Source organism: Protopterus annectens, chromosome 1.part1 (genome assembly GCF_019279795.1).
Source record: "Protopterus annectens isolate FY-2018-M chromosome 1.part1, PAN1.0, whole genome shotgun sequence".
In the NCBI taxonomy this organism is placed as follows: Eukaryota; Metazoa; Chordata; order Ceratodontiformes; family Protopteridae; genus Protopterus; species Protopterus annectens.
The window spans coordinates 358,464,793-358,488,924 of record NC_056726.1 but is presented as its reverse complement, the minus strand read 5'-3'; the positions used below and the strand labels follow the sequence as shown (position 1 = coordinate 358,488,924).

At 40.1% G+C, this 24,132-nt stretch overlaps 1 protein-coding gene across 1 annotated transcript in view; it reads right to left on the bottom strand.

Moving 5' to 3' along the window:
* The window catches only part of MTHFR (methylenetetrahydrofolate reductase), a 299,098-nt gene that overhangs the window by 208,123 nt on the left and 66,843 nt on the right, over positions 1-24,132 (bottom strand). The gene's annotated exons all lie outside the window — the stretch shown is intronic.

The following is a 24,132-nucleotide window of genomic DNA, read 5'->3' as shown; positions in this document are numbered from 1 at the left end:
TTCATTTTTAACCTTAACTGACTACCACATCTGGAGAATGGCCCTACTACCACATCTGGAGAATGGTCCTACTCCTCGCAAAGCATGTCCTAGACCTGGGGAAGGACTCTACCTTGTAATACTTTGAAAAAGTACATACAGGGGACCCTCTCAGTTGCTACTTATAGAATTCTTCTAGAATCCAACCTTTTCCAAAAAGAGACAGATGAAGTCAAAACCCTAGAAGAATAACCTTTGAACTTGCTGGGAATTGCCTTGTGGTAGGATAACAAAAGGTAGCAGCATGACAAAACCATTTGGAAATAGCCTGTTTTGACACAGGTTAACACTGCTCTCAAAGAAATGTCTGAGATATCTTTTGTTACAGACTATGGGCAGACTATTCTTCCACATTTCTTGATATTTTGAATGCTTTGCCGTTTGAATGGAGGGAAAATATGACTGTTGGATCTGTGGACATCTGTTTTTACGTTCTGCAAAAAGGACAAGGAGATGGCTAGCTTGATTCAAAGTAAACTCAGACATCGTTTTATGAATAAATGAAGGATTAATTCAAGGAAACCCTATGGACCAAGCTTGCAACTCGGATATTATTCTTGCAGAGGTCAGAACAATCAGTAATACTGTTTCCATGTTAAGAATTCCAAGTGAACTTGATTAGCTGATTCAAACGGAGCACTAATGAATTTTTCAAAAACAAAATTGAGATCCTGAGGAGGAGGCATTTATTTTTCAGGGGACTTTATATGCAACACTGCTTTCAAAAACATTTTCACATGAGATTGCACTGAAAGAAGAGTATCCATGGGCAAACATGCTGAAATGGCTGACAAATGAACCTTGATAAGGAGTAAGATATTCCAGAAGATAGTAACTCACACAAATAATGCAGAACCACAGAAATACTAGCCTTAAAAGGGTCCTGATTGTTGCCTTGGCACCAGCTAGAAAAAGTTTTCCATTTACCAATATGTGATTTTCTAGTAGCATGTTTCCAATACCTGCTGCACAGTCTCAGAAAATAGGTGCTTAAAAGGTATTAAAACTCACCCAGGCAGTTTGTTACAGTTGCTAGGGTTTGGGATGTATCACATACCCCTTTTTCTGTGTGCGAGTAGGTCCGACCTGTGAGGAAGCTTGTGGTAATTGCACTTGGCCATTTCCTGTAGAAGGAAGAACCACTTATATGGGCCAGAACGGTGTCACCACAATGATAGAGTCCTTTTAAATTTTCAGCATTAGTGGGAAGGGTGGAAAAGCATACAGAAATATTCCTGTCCAAGGAAAAGAAAAAGTGTCCGTTTTCCAGGTCTTATTGCATGGAGACCTAGTTCAGAAAATGAGTGTTGACTGCAAAGCTTGTTATACCACTGACTAACGTCTGTGATTTTGCCTCCTATTTTTGCCTTATCCCTTCTGAAATTTTGATTTAATGGGAAATAACAAAGGCGTGTACAGTCAATCTGTAATGTCAGAGCTTAGAGACTTTAATTCTTCTTAATGTGAGTAAAATGCATACTGATCTATTAACTTTTTAAGCGTATTAAAAAAACTTCAAGTGTTATATTGGTATTAGCTGAGATGTAGGCAATACTGGCATCTTCATTCTTGAGCACGACTGGTCTGGTGTTCTCTATTCTTGCCAAAAATAATAAGGAAAGTTTTCCAATGCCCTGGCAAATTTCTCCTGCGAGTATGAATACCAGCTTGGGTCTCCCCTGAACTGAGGCCAGCTAGCCTAGTGGGTTCTCCAATGCTCTAGCAAATTTCCCCTGGTGGTATGAATGCCACTTCTGGCCTCCCCTGAAATGAGGCCAGCTAGCTTAGTGGGTTAAACCCAGTCAACAAAGGCTAAATAAAGTAAGTAATTTGTGTTACTTGAAACAAGGAGTGTAATAATTTGCAAGTAGTTGCCATGTTGGCACAAATAAAATGACCCTTCTATTGCTTCATCAACAGGAACACAAGTCTTGATATGCTGCTATTAAACCTGTTGAAACATCTTTTAAGTAATCTTTCCAAAGATTACCTATTTTTGGTAAAAAGTCAATAGTATAACAGGCTTTGCAGTCAAAAGACTGGCTAGCTCAGACGGTAGAGCAAGAGACTCAATCTCAGGGTCGTGGGTTTCAGTCCCACATTGGGCGAACATTGTTTATCCTCATGGGAGGATGACATAATAGTTGAGGTGTTTACCTTACAGACACAAGGTGCAGGGTTTGATTCTCACATGGGGTAATTGGTTAGGCTTGAAATGGCCCACAAGGGTAGTTAACCTAGTACTAATCTATGAATCTATGAAACCCACATTTTCTGAACTAGGAAGTTGTAACATCTGACATTTAATGACTGTAATTTTCAGTGGTTTACCAGAAAACCAAACATGTTATGAGGAATAGGGTAAAATCAAGGTCGCTCTATAAAAATGCACAGCCACATAAATGTTTATATTAGCATTTTAAGTGAAGGATCGTTTAGAATCAGTACTGATTTTTTTTAATCTATTTGCTTTTTTGGGGGTTTTTTTTAATACGACTTTTTATAAAATACTGTTTGCGATAAGGTTTAGCTTGTTACAGCAACAGCTAGCAGCTGTCAAAGTGCGCTAATGCCTTAACATTCTAAGAGGTATATAAACACACTACTGTATTCCAGTGTTCTCCGTTATCTCCCACTTTTCTGGGGGTGCTGAGGGATCTTGTTACACCCGCCTAAGTTACCACCATCTCAAGCAAATGGAATCTTGGTTTAATTACTTATTTGAAGGACAACACAGAAAGGAATGCTGCTTTGCTTTTCACCTGCCTGTTACATAACCCAAATAATAGTTCTGTCACACCTGTCTTGTACTTGCTGGGTTTGCTATTAGTTCATCTTGGCACATGGTGTCCAAAATCTCTTGTACTTTACGCAGGTGACCAATGGCCATGTCACACAGCTAGGCTTTATCTTGTGCATGAGCCTCTAGAATGTCACTGGTGCTCCACAGAAACCAAATGTTATGACTCCTGTAGTGGAACAGATCATCTGGGATAGAAAATGCTGTGTTCTTCCTTACTTCTAGGACTGATGGAATTTGCAAGTAGAATTTTCTTATGCCTAAAATGTAAAGAAGCCTAGGCTTGCTTTATGATTTCAGTAGTCCATCCACTTTGGAAATATTATTATGATTTAAACTGTGGTTAGTTTTCTGAAGTCTGTCTCAATCTGGTAGATTTACCAGGCTTTGAGAGGAGTACAGTACTGTTAATCAACACAGTTTAGGATTCCTTTATGACCCAAAGCTAAGAGCATTTTCTGCACCTTAACTGTTGAGTGTTGGAATTTTTCTGTACTTGGTATGGTTTTAGATTACTGTTTAGCTAGGCATAGTTTGTGTTGTATTGTAGTTAAAGGTCTGATGAAGTCTCACATCAGTGTATTGAGATACTGGAAGATTAAGGCCACTTGCTTTTCAAGTTAAATCTTTAATTTTTTTTCCTCACAAGGTTCCTCCTCAAGACAGTTTGGATTCCCTTTCTTAGGATCACTTTATAACTTCACTCAGAGAAACTACTGGAGTTAAAGAAACAACGATCTTCAGATTCGAGGAAGACGCCCCCCAAGAATTTTGGATCGGATGGCTCTGAAACTGAAGGACGAATCACAGGAGATATTAAAGGTGATGTGGATCCATGAGGGCTCTCAGGACCCAATTGGGTTGGAGCCGAGAGAACTCCCATTTGAATTTGCATCCTGAGGAACTTTAACATCATCCTCATCTTATCCAGATCTGTTTCAGATAAGCTCCTGGAGGATCAGGGAGAGGAAGTCAGTGAAGAAGGCCTAGAATATCTTCCGGGGGATTGTTCACGGAATGGAGATGGTAATCTGGATGGGATAGGCTCTGAAAGTAAAAGGTGAAGCCTAGATCTGAGAGCATCTTTCAAATCTTGGCTTCAGACCTAAAATAGTCAGATCAGACATTTTCAAAACTTTAGCTGATGGCTCCAATGAAGGAGCCGAAGTAGATGCAAAGTAGAGGGAAATCAGGGGATCTTTTGAGTGAATCCTAAGCAACAGAGTAGCCCTTCTTGTCCCATTTTTTAGTGGTTTGAGTCCCAGTAACTGTAGTAGAGAGTTTGGAAGGAATAAGACTCCCAAGGATAAGCTTATTCTGATCATTCAAAGCTTGGGAGGTGAAACCTTTACAAATATTACAATCTACGTCTAGGTGTTTGGGACCTAGACAGTACACATTTTGTGTGGTTGTCCGAATCTGGGATCTTGTGCCCACAAGCCACACATTTTTTGAAAATGACAGTTTGTCCAACATTTTGAAAAGTTGTAGTGAAATTTAGACCACAACAACTCAATACTAAAATAATATGTAGAAAGATAGCAAGGATTTTTCTTTTTAGGAAATAAGGAAAAAGGAAAAGATTACCAACCAAAAGTATTATAATAAGTACAGAAAGGGAAAGGGAAGACTACCAACAATGGTATTAAGAAGTACTCAAGGAGTGCGAGAAAAAAGGCATAGTAAGTAAGATTTACGAGGGTAAAAGGGAGGTGAGAGCAATTAGTATAAGAGAAAGAATAAATAAAATTAAACTCACATAAAAGTGGAAAATATGGACACCTAAAGACTGAGAGCGCACAATCTACTTTTGTTTGCAATGGGGGCAAATGAGATCTGAGGTATGTTAGGTTGATGGGGCATTATGGGTATAGGGAATAGCTTGAGAGTTCAAGAATTCTACAGTCCGAGTTGAATCAGACGGTTGGATCCAAATCCAACACTTGAGGAATGAATGAAAATGGACAACACACTGCATTTTTCTTTACTTTTGCCAGTTGATACTGTTTAGTTTTCTGATGTTATTACAAAATCTGATCACCTCATCAGACTATGGGATCAATCTATGGTTATTATGATCACTCTGGTGATTCTGTGTTAACTGAAGTTTGAGCATTTTGTTATTTTCTCCAACTTCTAGGTATGGGGATTCTTATAAATGGTTTTGCTTTAGATTTACCTTTTAACCAGGAATAGTTTAAATGCCAAAATGGATTAAATTGTTCTTGCCAGGCAACTCCTGAAGCTATATCCATGTTCCTCAGTACAAACTCTAACCCTCTTGCTTCTGTGATACTGACTCCCTAACTTACACCTAGACATCTTTTCCAGGTTTATTCTTATAGAAAATTATTCTGCAGAGAAACTCACTATAAATACTTAAGTTTCTTCCCAAGACCTGTAACATTTATGTGGTGCATCTGTTCAGGTTTCAAATTTTTTTCACTTTTTAATTTATCTCATCTTTTCTATAACTTTAAAAGGTCCCTGCCATTTTGTAAGGAACTTTGTTTTCAGCCGTGGAGTCCTCATTTGAACTTGTATGATGTGCATTTCTATTATGTTCTCTTTGTTGCATTCATACCCCTCAACCTGTCAGTTCAAGAAATCTGGACAAAGCCAGACATAATGGGGGACAAAGACCCCAAAACAGGGCCAGATTTTAAATACTGCTCCTATAAACTTAGGAGTTTTGCATGATTATCTATTTTCTGAAAAACATGAAGTCCGAAACTCAAATGTCTGCCATTACTGAGTATTATTTAGTGACTTTAGTCCTCAACGATTTGTCAGAAAACCACCAATTTTATGAGAAACAGACGAAAAATAGGCAAAAATCTGGACATTCTGTGAAAATCTGAACAGTTGAGAGATATGGTTGCATTCCCTGTGCCCTTCCCTATATTCTTTGCTATAGGCATTATTGTTTATAAACTCTCTAGTGAGCCTGTGAAATGCTTATTCACATTTTAAATGGGGGGGGGGGGCTTCTTTCTTTTTCCATGTTTCTTTTGCTATAACCTGCAAGCCTTTAAGGATGTCTGCCACATGGAAGGTCAAACTGAGTGAACCCATCTGAGGCTTGGCACTCCTTCCTCACAAGAAACAGGCGATATGAGAGCAAATAGTCCCAATTCTTCCATTATGTTCTATGGTTTTCCTTAACAGACTTTAACAATTTGTTAAAATATTAAGTTAGCTGGATTATTTGTGGGCTGTATACATAGATCTTTAGCTGGTAATTGACTAACTGGCAAGAGTTCATGAATTACTGTGGACACAAACGGCGGTATCTTAGTGGCCAAGAACCTGTGGAAGAATTCTTTTTCTAAAGAAAATTACTACTAGTTTTTTTTATTTCAGAATGGCATTAATTCCTTATGTGAGGATATGGCTTCAGGAAATTTTGTTGCATATCTAATTAGTAACACCAAAACGGAACAGAGCAAAAGAGTGCCCAAAGTAACAAGTAAACAAAACAAACACAGTTTCTTAACCACAGCGAAATGTGGAACCAACAGCTTTATTGCATAAACGCAATTACACCACAATAGCGTTTTCATCTTCTATTATACTTCCTAAGATGCAACACGGATTTACCAAGCTGCGACTTCCTTTTATACCACACACAATACATACAATTATTTATTCAACCAATAAAATTCAATACTTTAAAATCATTCTGTTCCTTAAAATGAAATACATTTAAAAAACCTCATGTTGACAAGTATAACTAATATAAACTAATCAATTAACATTTACACGTTACAGAATATACACACCAACAGTGAGTAATAAACTACTTATACTGATCTTATATTATGTTTATAATATGTAAAATTTATAATGTATAAATATTAAATGTATATATACGTATACATGTATAAAAATCATAAAAAATGTATATATAAATGTATATAAATGTATAAATATAGATTTTATATATATATATATATTTTTTTATATATATATAGATTTTTATATATATATATATATATATATATATATATAGATTTTTTATATATATATATATATATATATATATATAGATTTTTTATATATATATATATATATATATATATATATATATATATATATATATATATATATATTATATATAAACATCCCAACTATGCCACTAAATGTTCAAGCTTTAACCTATTTTCTATAGCCAAGATTTTTTCTTACAATTTATTTATAATTTAGCAGCTCTCATCTTTAAAATGGGTACTATAGATAGAGGTTCATTAAATCCTGGGTACTTATTAGCCTCCAACACCAACTGCCAAAAAAGTTCTCACATCTATTCTTGTTTCCCATGCACCACCCCTAGGGTGAGGGACTATCTTTTCCAAAACAAAAAATGTCCACTTAGAATTTTTGCAATCCAGTGTATGCTTATATAATGTATTATTGTGATCTTGTATACTTACAGCATTCATATGTTCGTACACCCTCCTCTAATTTACGTGTGGTCTTGCCCACATAGAATGCCCTACATACTTTACATAAAGCGAGGTAAACAACCCTCTCGCTATTACAATTAGCAAAGGTGTCAGCTTCAATGGTCTTCCCTCTCTCTACAATATACACCTTGTCCTGATTAATAATGTAGGGACACTGCGGGCAAGAACCACATGTTTATATATTATATATTTTTTTATAAATTTTCATACATTTCTATATATATTTTTATATATCCTGGGAACTGGCCCAGGATTACAACAAAAAGACAGTCAAAGGCTTTTTCTATGTCTGGCATAATTTTGCAAGTTTATCCCAGACTTTGCCGTTATTGACTGTTGTTTGGTTTCACAGGTTGGGGCACCATTAAATATCAAGCAGACAGATACCATGGAAAGTACACTTATTTAAGTAAACTTACAATAACAGTAGATGTTCTAATGGATCACTGCTGTAGTAGCCTAAGCTATTTGGATACATTCCCAAAGTTTAGTCAGGAGTAACAAAGAATGGTGGAGGTCAATAACCAAGACTCCAGAAGCCCTTGGATAATGGCCCTGGCAAAGTCTGTTGTGGACATGGAAAACTAATCTAATCTGAAGTACTTTGCAGAAGTGTGACCAGATGACTAAGTTTCTGCCTCTTGAAAACTTCTAAAGTCCATCCCTTTCCAGAAATCCACTGAAGCAAACCCTACCTGAAAGTAGTTTATTGTGGTGAGTTTAGCATGAGACACCCAGAGTAATCAGAGGTTGGCCTTTCCTATTACCTTCATAGGAGACAAACAGCTGGTCAGCTTTCCTGAAAAGTTGAGGTTTGTCTAGGAAGTATTCTAGCTCCCCATGTACATCCAGACTGTGAATATTTTTTTTTCCCTTGCTCCTTGGATTAGTAAAGAAGACTGGGAGACTATGATTTGGCTTAAAGTGAACTCTGAGACAACTTTACGCAAAGGGAAAGATTTGTTCTCAAAGAAAACCTGTCCTTATGAAAAAATGCAGCAAGGATGACTCATCATATATTAATCAGATATACCCCTAGTAGATGTCACAGCAATAAGTAAAACGGTCTTTCATGTTAAGAACCTCAAATCAGCTTCATGAGCTGTTTAAAATGGAGACAAGGTAAGTTTGTCAACCCCAATACCGAGATCTCAAGGAGAGCTACCCGTTTTGTAGGTGGTGAGTATGTATTACTCCTTTCAAAACTTCCTCAACTTGACCACCGTTTAAAAGAGGAGGATCAAGGGGCATACAATAAATGACTGGACACACAAATAATCAGTACTAGAGGCAACAGGCTTTAAAAGGGCCCTGGTTCTTTAAGTAACACCTGCTAGAAAATCTTTTCCTCTTACGCATACATGACATTCAAGAAGCAGGCATTTTCCTCTTTCATACGTGCTGCTCATCCTCAGAACCTAACTTTTAGACACTTTTTTCCTATCTTCCAAGCAGTCAGGTCAAGAGTTTCCAGACTGGGCATATCAAATTCTCGCTGTCTTGTATAAGTAAATTTAGTCGGTGAAGAAGCTTGTGGTAATTTCTCTTTTGGCCAGGGGCATCACCACCGTAATGTTTGGAGAGTCCTTCAGGATCGTTTAAAGAACCTTGGTAATCAGTGTAAAGGGTGGAAAAGCATATAAAAACATCTCTGTCCATGGGAATGATAATGTATCCGTCTTCCAGGCCTGAAAGCAAGCATTAAGGGTATTTTGTAGCCAACTGTCATATGGATTTTAACAATTTTAACAATTTATGTATTTTTTTTTTTTTAGAAAGTTTTGTGATCTTGTTACTTACAGACCTACACAACTGTTAGATTGCTCATTTTTTGTGTAATTTGGTTCAGAACAAAGATAAGCACAAACATCTTTTCTAGCTGGCAAAAATCAATATCAGAATAACTTTTATAGCATCAAAAATAACACTCATTGCAAAAAGAAAATGTAATGTTTTGTTATTTTTAAAACACTGCTGCTAAGTGTAACCTGTTCTTGACTGGCATTAAATAAATTCTTTATCAGTCAGTGAAAACTGGATAGCAACTGGGCCCTACCCTTCTGCTACCAAGATATGCAGCATGGGGGGGGTGGCATGCAACATGCTAGGTTTGCTACAAAGTTGCCTGGTGCAGGGGACAGACTTGAAACACTAACAGAACCATGGCTTTTCATTACATTCTAAACAGCAAACTTACATGGAGTATCATTTAATGAATCCAACACAGCACAAAGTCTGCCTGTGGGAGACCAGTGCACAGCAGAGAGACAAGATTCAGAGCTCCATCACATGCCAACCACCAGGACCGTGTGAAAAACAAGATGGGTGTATGAACACAATTAAAAACAAAGGTGCTGAACCTCAGCCTCTCAAACAGCTTGGACCTCCCCATCCCCCCAGCATTTTTTTTCAAGAAGATAAAGCAACAGATTGGCAACTGCCAAGAACAACGAAGGCACTACCACGAAACAGCCTCAGAAATAAGCCAAGAGTGAATCTGCTTTAGTGATAAGATAAACGACAAAATACCAGAGCACATTTTCTTCCACAAAACTAAAATGTTAACTAAGAAAAGCTAACAAAGATTGTACGTACTACATTTTACATTGATTATACCTCAGAACACTCAGTGTTGTATTATTTGCTGGGGTGGTTGTGGGAGACTCATACAAATGATAATCAAGAAACATGAAAAATCAGTCGTAGCACTTTACATCAAACGCATCTGTATTATGCTCAAACATTTTTGTAGCAGAATACATTTTATAACCACTGAGCACACAATGACACACCACCGCTCCTGATTCTTCTTCTAAATGTTGAAATAACAAGGCAGGTTGCTCTCACTAAGAAATATTACTCATCATTAAGATATCAAATTCGTATGCTCTTTGTTTTATGCTGTTACTATATTACCTCATCGCTCTACAGACTAAAGACAAAAACAGGAAGTCTCTACTGAAGTAAACATGTTCGCAGTACTGGCAAACTAAGTAATCATGAGACAGCTACGGTTTTGTAGTACAGCAATGTCCCAGATGCTAAAAATCATTTACTGAACATGTGCATTCTTAAGAATGAAATGCTGAACTTTTAAATAAAGATAAATCACAACCTAAGAGTAAAATCCCAACCAATAATGAATAAATCCAAAGACGTGCATCTGGAGCATTTTGCCCCAGGCCTCCACTAAAAATGGGCTCTGTCCGAGTCAGACTTTCCCAGTAAATAAATAAACAAAACAAAAACAAAAAAACAGAACACTGGATACCTGCAAAGTCTTTAATATGACTACACCGTGGCTCATATTCCCTACAGAAAAGGCATAGTCCTGAAGTTCTCAATGTGTAATTTGTTCAGTTGTTTCCCTCCTGTTACAGCATGTGTTTAACTGCTGTAATATAACCAAAAGAAACAGTTGCAGCTGTGGTGCAGTACACCCTTGGTGATCTACCAAAGAGATTTCCAACAATTACCATAATAACAAATGGAATACAACTTCTATTTTCTCCATGGCACAAAGGGATAAAGCAGAGTGCAATCCACATGCCTGGGTTCCATTGCCAGTCCAGGCACTGCAGAACTAGCCAGTCAGGTTTTGAATGAGTGGCATAATTTCTCCAGAATACTGACAAGAAGGCCGCTGAAAGATGCTACTGAAACTTCCTCGGATAGCCACGGCTATACGATGAGCCAATTTCAGTGCTGAGCTGCACTGAATCCCTTAAGTGTGGAATGGCAGTCTGTGCCCGAGTATAATTCTTACACGGTATTACCAAGAACAGTTAAGAAGATTGAGATGTGGCCTCAGACAGGCATCAAATGCAGGCATTTACAGGCACTTCCAAACAACTGCCTGGCATACCACATTTTACACTAGAGGTGGGTAAATCACCTGTTCATGACACAGAATGCAACACATCTTCATAATTTGTCTGTACTGGGTTAGTATTACTAAAAGAAAATGCATACTTTTTCAGAACACTGACCTTTTCTGTCATTGGAAATATGTCACTGATAACAGCCTGTGCACTGAGCCTGGTAATATACAAACACCAGCTTCAGCACGGACTTTCACTAAAGACATTTAAAGATGGAACCTTTAAATGCATTATTCATCTACAGTGTCTATCAGTTAAAATCAAAGTGAGATTGATATATGGTCTCAAACATATGTATCCACTGGAAAGATTCTACATGCATTTCACAATGACAGTTGCATTACATTGCATTTAGTTTCTATAAAAGCAAAATATAATCTCTGACTAAGTTTGAAATTGCATTATATGCTTACAAATTCAATACCTCCACCCCCAAAAAAGAGACTTGTATACAATGCATGCATTACACAAAGACAAAACAGTGTGAATGTCTTTTCACCCAAGAACACCAACCAAGTACATTACATAGCAGACTATACTAGACTTTAGAACCAACTACAATGGACTTTCCTAAGAAAATTTCCTACATTTGTGATTTTACATTAGGTATCGTCTGACCTACACAACTATTAAGTTGCTCATTTTATTTTTAGTCTTCCAGTTAAACAAATACAATGCCATTTGCTTTAGCTGACAGAAATCAAAACATTTTTATAGTGTTTAGGGCAACATGCTCTGTCACTTTATGTATCACAGCAAAAAACACAATTTTAGTATGCAGAGACTGAAAAACATTTTTAAGATGTTGGTGAACTTTTGCCTTTAGTGTTGCCAGCTCAAGCAAAGTACTGTATAAAGTAGAATATACTGGAATTTTTTGTAGGCAGGGTTAAGTTAGATTCAGCATGGCCATTAAAAATGGCACTCTAAACATGTGCAAAACAAAGTGTGCAACAATCAGTTCTCTTCAAAGGAGTGAAAAAAATGTTGCATGACTTCAGGCCTGAAAGATTGATGAGTTTTTCATCCTTTTTTAAAATGAAATGGCATAAGTGGTAAGAAAAACATTTCATTAAAATTCAAGATACAGTCACTCCTTTGTGTGGGAATCTAAGAGCACAAGCCAATGATAAATTTATAGGTACAATTCAAATTAAATTCCTGAAAACTTAAGAATAAATCCAACAATACAGATGTGTAGGCTTTGACAGAGAGACCAAAAAACAGGCAAAAGGTTAAGGGCATAGCCATCCTAAAAATGGTCAGTAATAAGGGTGTTAAGGTGATCATGAGAATACGCAAGAGTGCAATGAACAACATCTTAATGATCATTATATGAGTCAACTGTTCACAGCCGGGATTAAAAGATGATGTACACATTAAAAAAATATCAAGCCACGACAATAGCTAGGCAAAATTCAGCTCCTGCCTTCTACTACCAAGGCAAGCAAAATTTGGGCTGGGAGAAAGTACAGTTGTGTACACTTACCATAAATGTAGATGTTAGAGTGTATTCACTGTTGTAGTCATTACCTGTAGGTTATCCCTGCTGTGGTAGCCCTCGGCCGGCCCGAATTACCAGAGTCAATGTTTTTCTGCATTGCTGCTGTCACTTGCTGCATGACATCAGGTCATCAATGGTATAAAAGAAGGCAGCAGATGCCATTACATCAGTTTTTCTTGCCCTAACTTGTCAGAAGCACAAGGGAGAAGAGAGAAGTGGTCCCGGTGGCTAACAGTCACCTAGGGAAGCATGTGTTCCCCTAGGGGAAGATGTGAAAAGGAAGATGGAGGGATTGAAACCAAGACTGCAACAGGGCTGGGAGGGTGGCCTAATGGTCAAGGTGTTTGCCTTACAAACATAAGGTGCAGGGTTTGAGTCTCACAAAGGATAATTGGCTAGGCTTAAAATGGCTCACAAGGGCAGTTAGCCTAGTACTAATCTATGAATACACTTGAATGTCTACATTTATGGTAAGTGTACACAATTGTACTATGTTCTTCGTGTTTCACTGTTGCAGTTATCACCTGTGGGAGGATTCCCAAAGCTGAGGTAAAGGGTGGAAGGATAGGTAGAGTCCTAGGTATGGGTGAGAAGGCCCTGCAGAATTGCAAAAGCAAACCCTGCCCTAGACTTAGGAAAAGAGAGATAGGTGGTAAGCCTTCGAAAATAAAGGTAGGTGGTAATGTTTGGTAAAGGTATGGACAAAAGTCCAGGTGGCAGCTTCCAGGATGTCCCTGGTGGGAACTCCTCTGAGGAATGCTGTGGAAGTGGAGGCTGCCCTAGTGGAATGGGTTCGAATAGACTTGGGCGGGAGTAGTAGAAATGGATACAGTGTACTATCCATTTGGAATGGTGTGTTTGGAAATGGGCTTCCCCTCTGCCCCCAAGGCAAAGCTGACAATAGCTGGTCTGTTTTCCTGAAGGGTTTAGTATGGTCCAGATAGTATCTGAGATGTCTGTGCACAATTAGTGAGTGCAGAATTCTTTCTCCCTTGTTTTGAGGGTTAGGAAAGAAGGTGGGTTGATGTATGGCCTGGTTGAGAGTTGCATCAGATACAACCTTGGGCATAAAAGGAGGGATTAGTCCTCAGGGAGACCCTGTCTGCATGGGAGATGATGAAGGGCTCAATGGCCATCAGTGCCTGAAGTTCTGAAACCCTTCTAGCTGAGGTGATAGCTAGGAGAAAAGCAGTCTTCCTAGAGAGGCATCTTAGTTCTGCTGAAGCAGCAGGTTCAAAGAGTGGTAAAGTGAGTTTTTCCAAAACATAATTCAGGTCTCAGGCTGGACTGAGTGGCCTTCTGGGAGGTCTGATATTAGAAGCCCCTTTGAGGAATTGCTTAAATCAAAGGATGGGAGAACAGGGGCCGTTCTGTATCAAAATGAGCTGAAATGGCTGAGGCGTGGATTTTACTAGAGGAGGAGAGGCCACTATTAAGTAGCTCCGCTAGGTAGTCCAGGATAAGAGCAATGGAAGGTTGTAAGGTATTGCCCCCTCTGGGCCTGCTCCAGGAACAGAATATTTTCCATTTTCCTCTAAGATTTTCTGGTCCTGGGCCTTCTGGCCTCTGTGATAATATCTAGGACCTGTTTGCCTTTAGAGTATTAGCCATGCTGATAATTTGAGAGTCTGCAAGTCTGGGTGCAGCATTTTCACCCCCACCAGAGTTAAGAGGTCTGAGATCAATGGAAGCTGCCTGAGAGGCTGTAAGGTCAGGCTGCGCAGTAAGGGGTACCAATGTTGTCTGGGCCAATCTGGAGCAATGAGGATGGCCTTTGGCCTCTCCTCTCTTATTCTGATCAGTAACTTGGGAATAAGAGGCAGAGGAGGGAATGCGCACACAAAGAGTGTTCCAGGGAAGGTCTAGGCATCCACCTCCACGCTAGGTGGTGATACTCCCTGGTACAGAATTTTTTCAGCTGATGGTTGAAATGCGAAGCAAAGAGATCCATCTCCGGAGTCCCCCACTCCTGACAGATTTGTAAAAAGATTTTTCTGTGGAGCTGCCATTCGTGGAGGTCCAGTAAGTTTCTGATTAAGTGGTCTGCCAGGGTGTTGTTGATCCCTGGTATGTACTGGGATATCAGGTGTAGTCCCATGGAAGAGGCTGTCAGCCAGAGGTTCACAGCTAGCCTGCACAGAGTTTAAGATTGGGTCCCTTCCTGTTTGATGTACCACATTACTGTGGTGTTGTCGGTTTTGATAAGGAAAACCCCTGGCTTGAGATGGGGTTTGAAGGATGTCAGAGAGCCTTTTGTACTGCCATCATTTCCTTTTGGTTGATGTGTAAGGGAAGGTGCTGGGCATCCCAAAGACCTTGGGTGCACCTGCCTTGGCGGCAGTGGTAATGGTCTGCCCAGTTCAGTGGAGGGTGAAGGAAAGACCATTGTTCTGGGCACAGGACCCTGCTCACCAGAGAAACTCGGCCCTTATACAGGGGATCAGAGGTAGAGAGATCTCTACAGGTTGAGAGTGCTGACACCAAAGGTTCTTTAGGTACCACTGAAGTTCTCATGTGAAGCCTAGCTAGAGGAATTAGAGGGATGCATGATGCTATGTACCCCAAGGCTTTAAGGAACTTTCTAGCAGTGAGGTGACTTCTGGAAGCCAGATGGGTAAAATAGAGAGAGGCAGGAAGCTCTGCTTTTTTGGGGATAGGAAGGCCACTTGGGATGCTGTGTCCAGCAGTGCTAAAAAATGATCTTCCTGGAGGGTGTTTGCCTTGATTTCTTTTTGTTGATGGTATACCCCAAGGGAGGTTAGGAGGGTTTTGACAAAGAGGAGGTCCTTGAGGAGCTTTTCTTTGCAATCTGCCTGAATGAGGCAGTCGTCCAGATAAGGGTACATTTGCATATTTTTCTGTCTGCAAAAGGCTATGGCCAGGGCTAAACATTTGGTGAATACCCTGGGAGCAGTAGATAAGCCAAAGGGTAGTGCAGAGAACTGAAAGTGTTGTCAGCCTGCTCTGAAACGAAAGAATTTCCTGCAGGATTCCCTTATGGGGATGTGGATGTAGGCATCTTTTAGCTCTAAGGTAACTAACCAAGCATCTTTTGTCAGCATAGGCAGCAGCTGCTGCAAAGTTAGCATTTTGAATTTGGGGACCACCAGGAAGGTGTCAGAATGGATAAATCCAGGATGGGGCACCAAGTGGCCTCTTTTCTGGCAACAAGGAATAGTCTGGAATAAAAGACTTTGCCTGTTTGATCTGAGGGGACAGGTTCCACTGCCCCTTGGGATATGAGAGTTTGGACTTGTTTCAATGCATCTGCCCACTGATTTGGAGGCAACTCTGGATACCCTCTTGGAATTGGGAGTTCGTTGTAGGCAAATCTGTATCCCTGATTGGTCCTTTGTTACAGAAAGCCAATTTTCTTTGCAGAGGGAAAGCCTTCCTCCTAGTTTTTGGTGAGTGAAAAGAGGGCAGAGGGGGGAGAGGGAGTCATTAAGAGTTTTTGCCATAGAGGGATGGCTTAGAATTCTCTGCCTTTGAAGTAGAAGTGGTCCACTGTTTGGTTCTCTGCTGTCCATAGTCTGGGTGGTCTGTCCCTGCAGGACTTACCTTGGCCCTGTCTGCTAGATGCAGGAAAGAGACAGTGTTTTGAGGGAAAATTCCTGCTGAACCTAGGAGGTTGTACCTGAAGGAAATCTTTTACTGTTTGCATAGATTTTGCTTTGTCCTCCATCTTTTTAGGCACCTCTTCTGCTTTTACTCCAAACAAGTGGTCCTTATCCAAGGGTGCATCAAGTAATTTAGATTTGACATGATGAGTGAGCGGTTGTTCCTTCAACCTTGCATGTTTCCTAATGACAGATCCTGACACTGCTGCCCTGCTTAAGGCTCATATCCACAGTGTAATGAGTGTTTAGCCACTTGACAAGTAGAGTGCAGTAAATCTGCTAACTCTTTCAAATTGGCACAGTCAGTAAAGGTTGAAATCATTTGTTTTAATAGTTCCAAAGTGTGTTGTTGATATTTTAACATGTGGAACTGACAGTTAAGTGCTCTGACAGCTAAGGTTGCAGAGGTGTATACATTTTTACCCCATCTGTCCAGAGCTCTGGAGTCCTTGTCAGAAGGAATAGGATTATTTGCGGAACTAGCCTTCACTCCTTTTGGTCCCTGTGTAATGACCTCCGGGTCTGCAGCAGGATTTCTGTACAGGTATTTGTGAGAATCCGGTACTCTAATACCACTCAGGTTTTCTGGGAGGAGGTGGGAGGGCATCAGGAGTTAAACGGATTCCTGGAAGTCATCATCAACCACCTCTAAGATAGGGGGATGGCCAAGGGTCTGTGCTGGGGCAGGTCTAGAAACTCTTAGTCTTTTCTTAGACCGAGGGAAGTCCTGGGATTCCCAGTGGAAATGTTCCCTGAGGGTGTGATGGGTTTCCCCAAAGGAAATCTTCTGGTGGGGAGCCAGAAGGAATGGATTATTATGCATCTGAATCCTCATAAGCAGTCAAGAGGTTGTTCCTTTTCAAAATCTGAATAATCAGACTCCTCAGAATCCTGTTCTGTCAATATTTCAGGAGAAAGTTCTCTTTTCCTTTTAGACAGTGTGGCCTGACTACCCCTGATAAGGGTGATAAGATCATCCGCCATTTTAAGCATTTGAGCTTGGTGTGGTGGAGCAGGAGCAAAATGGTGGCTAGAGGTAGTTTTCCTAGGAGTGGCCTTGCCTCTAGGCCTCAAAGAGTATCCATCAGTCTGAGAGAAATGGTAGTCGGAGGAGATGACACTGTTTTTTGTCTAGATTTGGTAGTGCGAAAAACCTCCTTGGAAGCCGGTGCCTGCGTCGCGGCTCCAGGCCCAACCAAGGCAGAGACAACCAAAGGCTCGGAAGATGAAGATTTCTGCAGTAGAGGCCTGCGAAGGTATTGAACCAGGCATCAGGGGCTGCGAAGGCGCCTCACTGAATTCCGGAGGACTGACGACCTGCTTAGTCTTGTGTGCTGTCTCTATCTTTATCCTTAGGTTTTTTCGGAATGTCTACAGATTGTTGCCCGACAGATGCCATTTCAGAATGCGAAGATGGCCGAAAATACTTGGCTACAATAAGAGCTCTACAACGAATGGTTCTCACATTATAGAGGGCACAGAACAGGCAATGGGGGACGTCGTGGTCTGGGCCTAAACAAGAGACACAGTATAAATGTAAGTCTTAGTGTGGTATTTGCTTTCCACAGGTGAGACAACTGTTAACTTTTTCGGACATCAGTTAGTGCAAGAAAAAAGAATCCCCAATGGGGTACTTGGCTTTAGACGTTTTCAGCTGTAATTCAAACTCTGGTAGTGACTGACCGGCACACTTGTGAACTGCTTCTGCTATGGGCTCCATGGCAAGAAAGACTGATGTAATGGCGTCAGCTGCCTTCCTTTATAGCACTAATGACCTGACGTCATGCAGCAAGTGACAGCAGCCGACACAGTAAAATACTGACTCTGGTATTTGGGCCGGCCAAGGGCTACCACAGCAGGGATAACTCACAGGTGATGACTGCAACAGTGAAACACGAACAACATCAGGCAATACAACATGCTAGATTTGCCACACTGCTGGCCGTGTGTGTGTGTGTGTGTGTGTGTGTGTGTGTGTGTGTGTGTGTGTGTGCGCGCGTGTGTGTATATGTGCATATATATATACACACACGTGTGAGATTTAAAAAGATTGCCAGAATAAGATGGCTTGATGTAAGCTATGTCCCAAAACAGCAAACTTATAGTGAAGGATTCCAACAAAGCATAAAATCTGCTTGTGGGACAGCAGTACACAAAAGACAGACAGGACTCTGACCTCTAACGCATGCTAACCACCATGACCATGTGAAGAGTAAGATGGGTATGCGAACACAATCCACTCATGTTAGCAGCCCACCTCAACAGTTTTTTCCAAACAGATATGGACAAGAGTACAAGTGCCTGAGTTATGTGGTTATATTTTTGTCTGGTGTATAGAATCATGAGTGATGTAATGGCACAAATAGCTACCATATCAGTTAAGTGTAAATAACTATGCCTGTCTGCATAGTTATTTATTTTACATTTGTCTACCGGGAAAGTCCGACTGGATATATGTCCATTTTTAGAGGCGGCCAGGGGAGAAAAGCTCCAGAAAGCAGAGTACAAATACATTAGGAACAATAGAAACATTTCAAGATAAGTATAATATGAGGTTTTCAGTAGGGTTACAAACTTAGATAAAACATAGTAGACAGCATCAAAATCATGCGGCTTCAGTCTCCAGACAATAATACATGCAGTTATGGGCCAAGTCCCATCAAGAATTCATAGACTTATCAGAGTATATGATTGAAATGCTTAGGGAGAGCTTGCAGGAACAGCGGGTGGTGATTAGACGGGGTTTAAGCAGGGACATTGCCAATGCTGCTGGAAGTGTAGTTTGAGGCTTTTTTTGAACTGGGTTAAGGAGGATTGGTGAGTAAACTCAGCAGGTAGCTATTTACACTCTAGATGAAGTGCCAAGAGCAGTAGTTTGCGGTTTTATGTCTTTGAAGTTGAGATTAAAAATTATCTTCAGATCATGGAGATTAACTGCTAAAGTACATGCCTGAAGCAGATGCAGACAGTCTTGTTACACTGACTACAGTGTATACCAAATTTCACATTTACTGCACATTACTACATTTTCTGCTATACAGCTGGGGGAATGGGGGATAAAAACTGAAATGTACAAATGACAGCAGTGAAGGACAAAGAAAGCCATGGTCTCAGTTTTTTACAACAAAATACAGCCATTGTGAACAAATTGTAGCAGAGAAGTAAGCATTTCACAACAGAGGTACACAAAACCACAAACTACTGCACTTGGTACTTCCTCTAAAGTGTAAATAATTATGCATGAAACTCACTAGGAAACAGTACTTGTCTTTAGTACACCCAACAGGTGTGATAGATATTTTATACCACAACTATAAAATCACTAGATGCCTCTATTATGGCAAAACATGGTAGCAATATTCATATCTTAACTCCTTTGAACATGAAATGTGGATAAAGACAAATAATCCCATGGGGGTGAAAGACAAATAATCCCATGGGGAGGGTGAAAGACAAAGGCTCAAAAATAGGGGCAAAGTTTAAATATTGTTCTTGTAAACTCAATGTTGCTAGAACAGTTTTTGTGTTAGTATGCATTTTCTGATGGATATGAAAGTATGAAACTCAAATATCTAGTGACTTCAGCCCTCAGTGATTTGCCTGAAAACCACTTTGAGAAAAAGACAAAAAATCTGTACAGTTGAGAGGTATGGAACTGATTATGTTGTAGTGGCACTTCTGGGCAAAGCTTTTATAAAAGTTTCCAGTAAACTATCTTCCACAAAGAAAATCCGCACCTCCAGTCATGGTGCCTAACATCCATATATGTTAAGTGATATACGATCCTAACACACACACTGTAATGGCAAGCAAAACATGGGAAATCTGCCACTAAATTCACTAGGACATTAAAAGCCTACAGCTTTAATTGCAAAGTGCAGCTCTTGGAAGGTGTTCACTAACAGAAAATCTTAAAATAGGAAAACAGCAGCAACCAAATCCAGCCCAAGTCCTGCAGCCCAGACCTCTAAGCCAACGCAAATTTCACGGCACTGGCTGTACTGATGAGGGCTTCAGCCAACACTCCATAAAAACTCATATTAGCAAGCAACACTAACATTTGGCAAACCCATGGTAAACAAGTCAGTCAGCATAACAGCATCCTTCAAACTAATATAAACTATAACAAGTAAAACCCTTCATGGTAAATAAAATATCTGGATCATAACAGAATCCAAATCAAAAATGGAAGATATGGGCGCCCTTACTGTACCAATGACATTTCCTGCTGAATCTGTTACGCGGCATGTACTCAAAAATATACTTTTTCCACTGAATGTTATGCTGCTTGTACTCAAATTAACTTATTTTGCAGAGAGTTACTTGTGCACTAAATCACAACTTGAAGGCAGGTAAACACACACACAAAAGTCAGAAGACAGTGGAAGCCTTCAGCCAATGCAATTGTAATAAGGCTCACTTTTTTGCAGCAGAGGCATAATCATGAATATCTCAGTCAATATGTGGTTTTGATTTTTTTCCCTTCAGTTATACCATGCATGCAGCTGTTTTTGATGTACTCAAGAAGTAGCAGTTGTTATGCAGTGTACCTTTGGTGATCTACTCAAGAGGTTCCCAACAATAATTGTATTAAAGACAATCTAACAGCTGGATCTATGGCACAAGGCGATAAAGTCCTGACTGTGACACTGATGACCAGAGTTCAATTAGCAATAGCACTGGGAAAACTAGCTAGTTAGTGAGGCTGTGAACAAATGTCAGAATGTGAAGAGAAACAGATCCATTACAATACTCATGCTCAGAGGAGATGGGGGGTGATAATGATGCTGCACAAAGGACTGAGGCCAAGCATCCATCAAATAAGTGTGTTCCAACACTGTATGTGGGTCTAACACATGCCTAGAAGCATCCATGAGTCACAGAACAGCACCATGAAGTTATTCTTAGCCAGGCTGCCATGGAATTAAATTGTTCATTATAAACAAATAACACTATTAAACCAACTCCAAACCTCACAGAAACTATTCCTCCAGCCCACATTAATAAGGGGTATATATTACATTATTGAATACTTGCAACATTGAACATTATATGGTCGACACCATACGGTCGAAGTTGTAAATATTCGGAAATAAAACAAAAAAAATTAAAAAAAAAAAAAAAAAAAAAAAGGAAAAACATACACGAAAGTTTTAAGCAGGGGGGGCAAGCCCCCCAGCATCCCCCACACCCCCACTCTTTATATATACCAACTCCTAGATCACACTACAGTGCAGTAAATGGAAATATTCTCTATGGAGATTTCTACTTTTATTTTCAAATATTTATAACTTCGAACATATGGTGTCAACCATATAATGTTCGATGTTGTAAGTATTTGATAATGTAATATAGACTCACTAATAAGTACCTGGAACCATAGTTCATAGGTTATTACTAGGCTATTGGCCCTAGGGCCTACACAAGCCTAGCCGTAACATTCCTCTGGCTATTTCTTCCCAGAATATTTACTTCCCTGGTCCCGTCTAGCAGGGCGACTGACGTGATCCCCGAGGTGAATTTCCCATCTCCCATCCAGTCATCAAGGTTCCTTTTGAAGAGGGTCAAAGAGGCGCTCAGCTTAACATGTATGGGGCAGTCTATTCCAGAGTATGGGGAGTCTCTGGGTCAGAAACCTGTCCCCTCCAGCATGTTTTGTTCATTGTGATGACCAGGTTTAGATCCCTGGAGTGTGTGGCTCTGAGAGATTGGGATTTCTTTAAGTGTAGTATGTCCAACAGCACTGAGTTTGACATGGCCTTGATTGTTAAGCAGAGATCGCCTCCGAGTAGGTGATATGCAACAGAGTATAGATGGAGTATTTGTAGATGGATTTGCACTTTCCAACCATCTGTCACCAGCTTGGGTGAAATGAGCAACCCGAGACAATACAGTAATTGTTATTAGAAGCAAAGCTAATCGCTCAACATACTAAATTGCTCATAACAAATACATACACCTACATATACTTAGGTTCTAAACCACAACCACGAAGGCTTTGTACATGTAATCCAAGAAATAAAACACATTCAGCAACCTACAAAAATGCACAGCACAAGCAGTACCCACCATGGAAACGTGCGTTCAGAAAAATCACAGTATCTGAAATCAAAAGTCAATACTGCAAACATTCACACAATCCAACATCCTAGTTACAGGTGACTTCATGGCGAGACACCAATGTGCCACTCATAAGACTGTGCAAGGAGAAAGCCATGGTCAGTCCTCTATCAGATGCCAAGATGTGCCACATCACATATGCACTCAAGCTGTTACACAATGGTACACATATGATATGGTCATAGTTGATGTGGATGTAAAGGACTGGAGATGTAGCTCCCTGTACTATTATGAAAAAATAGACGACGAAGCACTCAGAATACATGTCTGAAATCAGTATGACCATAGTGTCATAAAGACCAAGAATGGTGCAGTAATACTAATAAAAAAGATTACAGACTTCAATAAATGGCCAAGTCTCTGGTGTCACTAGGAAAAATTAGAGGCAAATCACCACGATGAAGAAAGGAAGTTGTTTATTGTTGTACAAACTGGAAAAAACGATGAGCGCTTTCACGTGTAACAAACCACACTTCTTCAGATCTACTGTATACAATTCAATAGGATCTTTTATACTAGAACCAATTCAATTAATTGAATCAATTAATTACAAAATCAAGTGGGTGCACGAGAGGAGATTGAAGATAGTCCACACTGCTTTGCTTTTCTAGGGGGGCCTGCAACCTTCCTCTCAAGATTTTTGTTGTTGTTGGTCTTTCGGCTTTTTCCTGGTAAGGGGTCGCCACAGCGGAACTCCGGTCCGCTAATGATTGGCAGTAGATTTTTACGCAACGCCGAGGTGCCAGCTCGATGCCCAACCTTCAACAAAGGAATGCCCATTTACGCACACGTCTTTCAAATGCTACCCGACCGTGGGGAGGACATGCAGACTCCACACAGAAGGCACTCCCAAGCCAAGCCGAGAATCGGACGGGAGAACCTCTTGCTGTGAGGTAACAATGCAACTGCTGTACCACCGCGGAATCCTCTCAAGATTTTTGTATACTGATTAAAATCCTTGTCCACCTCCATAGCACTTTCTTTAGGCAACATCCATCTTCTAAAGTATCTAACATAACAAACAGAATACAGATAAAATAAAAGCTACTGCTGCTCAATGCTAGGGGCCTTAACAAAAAACTCCACCCCCTACAAACACTCCTTACCCTGTAAAAATGGATATATGTACAGGTCATGGAGACATGGTTCAAGACCAATAACAGCACTCCATCATGGCAGGGTTTCAATGCCTAAAATACATTCAGGACCACTGCACTAGTTGAAGGCAACAAAGGAAGTGGTGTCTCCATATTCTTTAAAAAAAATTCATCTTCAGACTCTTTAGACAAGAAAATAACCTGAAACTCCTCCACATGCAACTTACTATAAACAAAAACCCTTTTCAGATTATGGTTAACTTGTAGGATCCCCTCAGCTCACAACTCCTACCTAACCAAAATGAAGACTCTGTACAGTAAGCAAACATTCTTTTGGGAGAGGTCAGCTACCCCACCATCAAAGGGTAGCCTTGGACATCCTGAAACATATGTCTGGAAATTTCTGGATTTCACCAATACAATATATATGGTCCATACCCCAACCAGGGGGTGACAAAATCCTGAATATGATCCTTACCAGTATGGGACAGCTTTGCTCCCCACCAACTGTAACTTCCTCCGTGGTCAAACTGGACCTCACATTCAGCTGAGGACTGAAGCTGGAAGTATATTCCAATACTCAGAGATTATGCAAATGATAATCT